Raw genomic sequence first — 7,234 nt, 5'->3', positions numbered from 1 at the left:
CTGCATTATGAAATGACATGAAGAATAAAAATAAAGAGTAAAGGAGACTCACCGTTCAACTTTTCTCAGCTTCACACATCCACCAGTACGAGGCACTGAATAAGAAATTGGGACTTTAGTAGAGGTCAAAATATTACTTTTGTGGCAAATCACAATTGAAATATTAGATCAGGGCTTTGGTGAGAAACTGCCATGTGACATTATCGTCCAGATGTTTAATGGATTTACACAATTTCATGCTTTCAAACAGTATTTCTTCAAATCATTTACACTTACATGTTGAAATATTCCTGTGTTGTCCTTTCCCAAAGCATCTTGAGAAACAAAGAGAGTTTAAACCACCTGCTTACATTTTTTATTATTTCTATCAGTTCATTTAGCGGTAATCAGATTAAATGTTGACATCACTGAAATCAGACATATGCTTGTCAAATGATCATCATATTTATACTCCAAGACAGAATAAACTCTTAAAAGCCATATTTCACTCACCTCAGTGCACTTGCAGCCGATTAGAAGAGCGCAGGCCAACCTAAAGAAAAGAAAATAATCTGTTTGATTATCGCATTACACGATGCATTAGGCGGAGCCCATGTGCTGCTCAGAATCTAGTAACGAAGTTTATTCAAAGCTAATTCGGCAGGAGAGTTATGCTACTCAGAGTTTGAGTTATGCTTTCCACAAAAGATTTCAGGGAGAGAGTTCAATTGAAACATCACTGTAGCACCAGACTCCATGTTACACCCTGCTTTCACAGCCATTTAAAGAACATCTGACCATATGTTAACGAGCCACATGGTGTGGATAATTTACCTTTGCAGCAACCAGTCTGTGGATCGTTCTTCCCCATCTAGAAACAAAAAGGAAGAATGCTTTAGCAGGGTGTAGCTAGCATGTCATTTCCTCTGTAGGCCACCACGTGACCGCTCCACGTGTGCAGGACTTCTTATTATACATCCATGTTGCAGAACGACATGAGTCGGCAATATCACTTTTAAGTGTCTCACATCAGAATAATTAAGTCCAGTCACAGTCATTCAGTACAGGTCTGTGTAATTATCATCATTGAGAGACACTGCGGTCACAGCAACGACGAGCGGTAGCCATTTTTAATAAGAGTCTAAAAACGAGTTAAGAGTTACATTTCACAAAATACTACATACAGCATTTAGAGAACATACGGCAGGATAGTGAACAGCTAGCTCGGTGCTGAGCATAAGATAAAAGCTAACACAACACTGGGGAGTGTAAATTGGTAGAAAAGTTCAATTGCATATGAATTGTAATGTCACAGCAGTAGGTTACTAATCTTACATATTATAATAAACACGTACTATTTAACAATCAGGGTGATAGGGTTGTTTCTTTAACCTGGTGGGTGCAGAAGTCTGGATAACGCTAGGAAGACGACCATCCTGAAATCCTGATGAAGTGTAATGGCGAAAGTAGTCAGTGAGCACCCGACGCAGGGCTTCAACATCCAAGCACTGGAGCACGCGGATTTATACTATAGAGAGGCGAAGTCCCTCCCTTTCCGGAGGCTCCATGGGACCCCGGAAGCGTAAAATTATACATTGAAGTCAATGGAGAGAGAAAGGTTATCTTTTGATCCCGTTTGAATTGTGCCACGAATGACACATATGATGTTTGTCAATTTTAAAAGAATATTTTGCAAGTCAAAAAAATTAAAATGTGTCGTAAAACTGTGAAGTTACACATTTGTTTGTGTGAAACCGCTGAGTGAACTACAGGTCTCTTGAGAGGCTTCTCAATACTCAAATTTCCCCTCCTCGACTCCTCGACTCCTCGGTCCTCCGGTAGTGACCCGGAAATGAATTTCAGCGCGCCATTTTGAAGGACGTCTCATTTCTCTAAATGCACACCGAGGACCGAGGATCGAGCGTCGAGGAGGCTCTCTGGAGGAGCTATAACCGAGGATACACTGATGGTTCCTCCACGGCTCCTCCGCGGATGCATTTCCGGGAACGGTGGAGGCGTGACACACGGCCGGACTTATCTCAGCCAATGACAGCTCTGCATGCATCCCCTGGATATTATTTTAGAAACTGCTCTCATCGCAACGCGATGTTTACAGTGAGAACAGCTGTGAGGTCCTGCAGAAAGCAGAGCAGTGTGTAAAATAAATATCACTCAGTATAACAGACCTACTCTCTTTATTTGCTTTAGTTTAGTAGATATATACAAACAAAGAGTCGATATTTTTCTAAGAACATTTAGTGCTTCACATACTAAAATACACAACGGCTGTAGCCTGATTATGCTTTAGGAGCTTAGGTGTGTATGGTACAGTGTGTGTGTGTGTGTGTGTGTGTGTGTGTGTGTGTGTGTGTGTGTGTGTGTGTGTGTGTGTGTGTGTGTGTGTGTGTGTGTGTGTGTGTGTGTGTGTGTGTGTGTTTGTGTGTGTGTGTGTGTGTGTGTGTGTGTGTGGTGTGTGTGTGTGTGTGTGTGTGTGTGTGTGTGTGTGTGTGTGTGTGTGGTACAGTGTGTAGGTATGTCCTGTACAGTGTGTAGGTGTGTGTGTGGTACAGTGTGTGCGCAGATGCGGCGGACAGACAGGTCTCAGTTGGTTTGGTGTCCTCTGCTTACTTTTAATACTTGCAAATACAACTTTTGGCCCGTAATTTCAATTCCCCATTTCAGCGACCAGAGAGAGAGGGGGGGGGGGGGGGATATATCCAGTCTCTGATTGTGTTACGTTATTATGAGAGTGCTCTCATACTTTAAATTGCATATATTTATATAAATATATTTGTGTGTGTGTGTCCGCATCTGTAGCCTGTTATTGTCTCATTATACCGCACTCTCAATGAATTCAAGGTAAATATGTGGGGGGAACAATGTTCAGCTGATCTAACAGAGATTATAAAATATGACAAAACACTCGACAGCTGATGCAGCTGTTGCCACGTAATAATGAACGGACGTCGCTTTAATATGACCGCTCAGAGGAGAGGAGTTCTCATTTCTTTAAACGTCTGCTGCTTCCCCTCCTCTTTCCCCGGTTCCCCTCCTCGGTCCTCCGCTCGCATCTCCTGTGGGCGGGACTAAGTCTCGAGGAGGGGAGTCGAGGAGGGGAAATTTGAGTATTGAGAAGCCTCTTTGGTCTCGCACAATACGCGTCACCATCACAAAGATGGCCGTCACGTTAGCAAATGTCACCTGTTTCTTTCAGAATGAGAATAAAAGTATAAAACGAGGTGACTACAAGACTGGACACGTTGAGAGCTGTACATACACGAAAGGGGAGTTATTCGGTTCTGTAAGAGCAGCGGGACCGGCTTTACAAGGTGTTGGTGAGTAATATGAGTGCAATGTGTAACGTTAATGTCAGCTAGCTAACATTAGCTAACAAGGTACACTAACGTGTTTTGTTTCAGTAACTAGTGTTCTCCTTTAGAACTTCGTGGTCTGTGTGTGCTGTGGATAACATTAGTGTTCACAAGAACAAGGTACACTCCCGTGTTTTGTTTTAGTTGCTCTTCAGATTGAAGCGGACAGTTTTATATCGACTAGACTGTATGTGTGATTTCCTTTACATCTCGTTGTGTCATTTGAGTTTATTTGCTGTGTGTAGATTCAAGGGTTTTGGTTATCTTGTCAATTTGTTTGGTTATCCAGGCACAGCTGTGCGTGACTCCCTCGGGTACACTGGTATGTGTTTTCCTAATGTAGAGAGCATTGATTAATTAATAAACTACACACTGAGTCTAGATCCTGACCAAATCCTTTTTTATTGTTGATCAAATGTTTTTCAAAAATGTATTCATACACATTTAGAAAAATACAATGTACAATCACAACCAGTACAACACACATTACAAAAAATACAGAAAAAACAAACAACAACAACAATCAGACAAGAGGACAAAACTATGGAAAAATAACCCCTCCCACCCCAGATCCGGACCATCCTTGTATTATTGCTCATTCAATCTATTATAGCATGCTAACAAACATGGTACTTTCTTTATTTGTACAGATCTGCATGGGAGACGATGGCGCGATGCAGAGCGCTGTCTGTGATTGTGCACGGGGGATGTACAAATGCAGCCACGCTGCAGCATTGGCAATATGTGCCATGTGGCAGATCAGCTCCACAGATGTTGAGTGCCAGTGGAGGAAGCCTGGCACTTCCAAAGTAGTCCAGCCGGTGTCTCAACTCTACCAACAGTGAGAGGAGACATACAACCCACTGGCCAGAGACATCGCCACTCAGGATGTAGACTGGTTCAGGTCTGCACTGAGGGGCGCACAGTGTGGCATGGCATGGCTTTTGTCACCTGAGCCAGAGCCGCGGCCTCAACATCAGGCCATTGTCACCGTGCCGGAGCTGGTGAAGGGGGTCGGGGGCTTGAGGCAATTCTTGCCTCAATGCGACTGAGCAGAGACCAGCAAGCTGCCATCCAGACAGCCACCGGAGGACAGCGGACAAAGTGGCAGTTACACAGGCGGGGCAGGTTGACAGCCAGCAAGTTTGGTTCTGTGCTGCGGTCGGGACTTTCATCCACTCCATGCACGTCCCTCATGAAGAGGGTGCTCGGGGGGTACAACTTGGACGAAGTCATGGCTGTCAACTGGGGGGTTTTAAACGAGGCCGAAGGCTTTTGTGCAGGCCTCTCAGGAGACAGTGTTCGAGTCTGGTCTCTTTGTGAGTGAGTCTGTGTTTTGGGAGCATCCCCCGATGGACTTGTGCAGCCATCTGCCCTGCTGGAGGTGAAGTGTCCACCATCATTATATAGGATATATATATATATATATTTGTATACATATCTGTAAATTGTATAATTTTATTTGATTTAAAAGTATTTTTGATCTCTGTCTATAAACACAAACTGAGTAAGATTGACAATAAAGTTGACTTTGAAAAATATATATATTCTTTATGAAAATAGTTGACTGTTGGAGAAATGAATCCAAATGAAACGTTGGACTGAACTACAACGCCTTTAAATCTCTATGGACTGTTCTTCAGTGGGATGGCAAGTTGCTATCTTTAAACATTTAGTAGTTTTTTCTCAACAGATTTGATTTTCTGAAGTTAATTTAACTTTGGCGACCATGTAAGGTCATTATTAAAAAGGTACAATCAATTTGTTTAGGGTTGAATAAAATAATGATAAACATTTCATTTGGATAATTTACTGACAGAATAAGAAACTCAATGATGCTCTACTCACCTGTTCCTTTTTATAAAGTGAAACAGTTGAAACGATAGATTTTAGTAAACTTAAAAACAACCTTCTCCAAAAGCTATCAAGGAATATACCGAATACTTGTTTTAGAACTTTATTACATATTTTTATATAAATAGTTTGAGTGATCCATAATTGACAGAAGCTTGTGTTTACACTGACCTGTTACTCATATATTAATGTCTTTGTAACTTCTTTAAATCACTACCTCACTCATTTCTTTCATTCATCACGGTTCAGTAAACTAAGTGATACATGAACCGGTTTAATCATTATAATAACGTAGGATTGCAACTCTTTGAAACTGTAGGTGGCTCTTAAAAGAGCCGTTGTGTTTGGGTGTGCTGGTCTCAGGTCAGTCTAAGCCCTCTCGCGGATGCAGCGGGCCAGCTGGATGTCCTTGGGCATGATGTTGACCCTCTTTGCTTGGTTCATCTTACTGGGGGGCAGCTACATGGATGTCGGTGCAGTCCACAGTCAGTGTGCAGTTGAAGGCAGAATGGATTTATTATTGACTCCGAATGAAGCACAACTTCATGTCATACAATACATTGACTTTATTTGTAATTGTGTGAAAACATATGAGCATTGATTAGCAAGCAGGACCCTCAGGAACAGAGCACGGTGATGGATGGAGCTGGGAAGAGAGAAGAATAAAGAAAACATATCAACTTCATTTTCGGATATTAAAAATTCAATTTCAAAACAAGTTGCCGCTCCTACAGTTTCCTCGTGTGTAAAGATGATTTCACTTGACCTATGCACAATATCACACTCAATACATGTGTGTCTCTGGGGGGTGCATTGTGCCTTTGATGTATATAAATAATATACCATAACCAAATACTATTACGTACAGTGGAAATCAGGTTGCCAGAGCAGGTCAGTCCAGTGTGCATGTTCCTCAGGGTCTCAGCAGTTACAGGTGAGGGAAAGGAAATAAAAGAGAAAAAGGTCAGTAACAACACTTTAAAGTAACAACACTTTGAATAATTATCTCTTTTAATAATGTTCTCTCAGTAATCACTCAACTACTGTCTTTCCAACAACCAGATTGACTCACTATCATCACAATGAAACACGTCCAGAAGAATTGACCACAGATGGAAATTAGCTATTAGCTATAATCTGGCATATTGCATCTCTTCTCTTTGCTGAGATTAATGTTTTTGTATGCATGGTCCTTCTATAAATAAATACATGTCATGCAAAGCTGCCTGCCTGCCTTCGACTCTCCCTGAACTGCCTGATCTTTTAATGTTCAATGTTAACCATTTGAGCAGATAGCATTAAGTAGAAAAGATCGCAGATGCTAATCTGCCGTTAGCCTACCTCCCGCCCCCTTAGCACCTGGCGATAGGCTCCTCTTCAAATGTTTCACAAAATACTTAACATCATGACTACTCTTACTGTTTAACATGTGGGTTCACTTCATGTTAAGGCTAATACAAATGACAAGGCTAAGTAATGTGATGCTAACTAACGTGCTCGCTACTAGCTATGTAGCTAGCTTGACTGTGTTCCATGCACAACATGTGTATTACCTGAGATCTCTGATCCAGCGACTCCTGGTCCTTTCATCAGACGGGAAGCGATAGAACGAGCTATGATCTATAAGTATGATCACTTATGTGATTACAACCTGGTACAAAGCACACAGGCATCTTGTAAAAGTGAACTTATTTTTAGCAATCTCTTATTTATTGGAGGGAATAATCAGTTATGAGATCTTCTTCTTCGCTTTAATTACGAGTCGCAACCACTTGGAGCATTATCGCCTGTGACATCACTTACGCGAGCCAGAATGGGATTTGGGATTTGTAGTCTTTGTAGTCGCGTATTTTTCATAGTCTTATATTTCAACAGTTTTACGACAAAATGTGACTTTTTTGACATGGAACTTATTGTTTAAGATTGACAAACATCATATGTGTAGTTCGTGGCACAATTCAAACGGGATCAAAAGATACGTTTTCTCTCTCCATTGAATTCAATGTTAATTTTTCGCTTCCGGGGTTCCA

The 7,234-nt window shown here is 41.6% G+C and overlaps 1 long non-coding RNA gene across 1 annotated transcript; it reads right to left on the bottom strand.

The window, feature by feature from the left end:
- Positions 1–5,755: 5,755 nt before the first annotated feature.
- LOC139435698 (uncharacterized) lies at positions 5,756–6,751 on the bottom strand. The gene is made up of 2 exons (XR_011644911.1): positions 6,071–6,751; positions 5,756–5,850 (listed from the first exon to the last, which is right to left on the bottom strand). It is a non-coding gene; the product is annotated as an uncharacterized lncRNA (long non-coding RNA).
- Positions 6,752–7,234: the final 483 nt, after the last annotated feature.

This window comes from Pseudochaenichthys georgianus, chromosome 18, assembly GCF_902827115.2.
Source record: "Pseudochaenichthys georgianus chromosome 18, fPseGeo1.2, whole genome shotgun sequence".
In the NCBI taxonomy this organism is placed as follows: Eukaryota; Metazoa; Chordata; class Actinopteri; order Perciformes; family Channichthyidae; genus Pseudochaenichthys; species Pseudochaenichthys georgianus.
The sequence above is the reverse complement of the archived record's forward strand: the minus strand, read 5'-3'. Positions and strand labels throughout refer to the sequence as shown.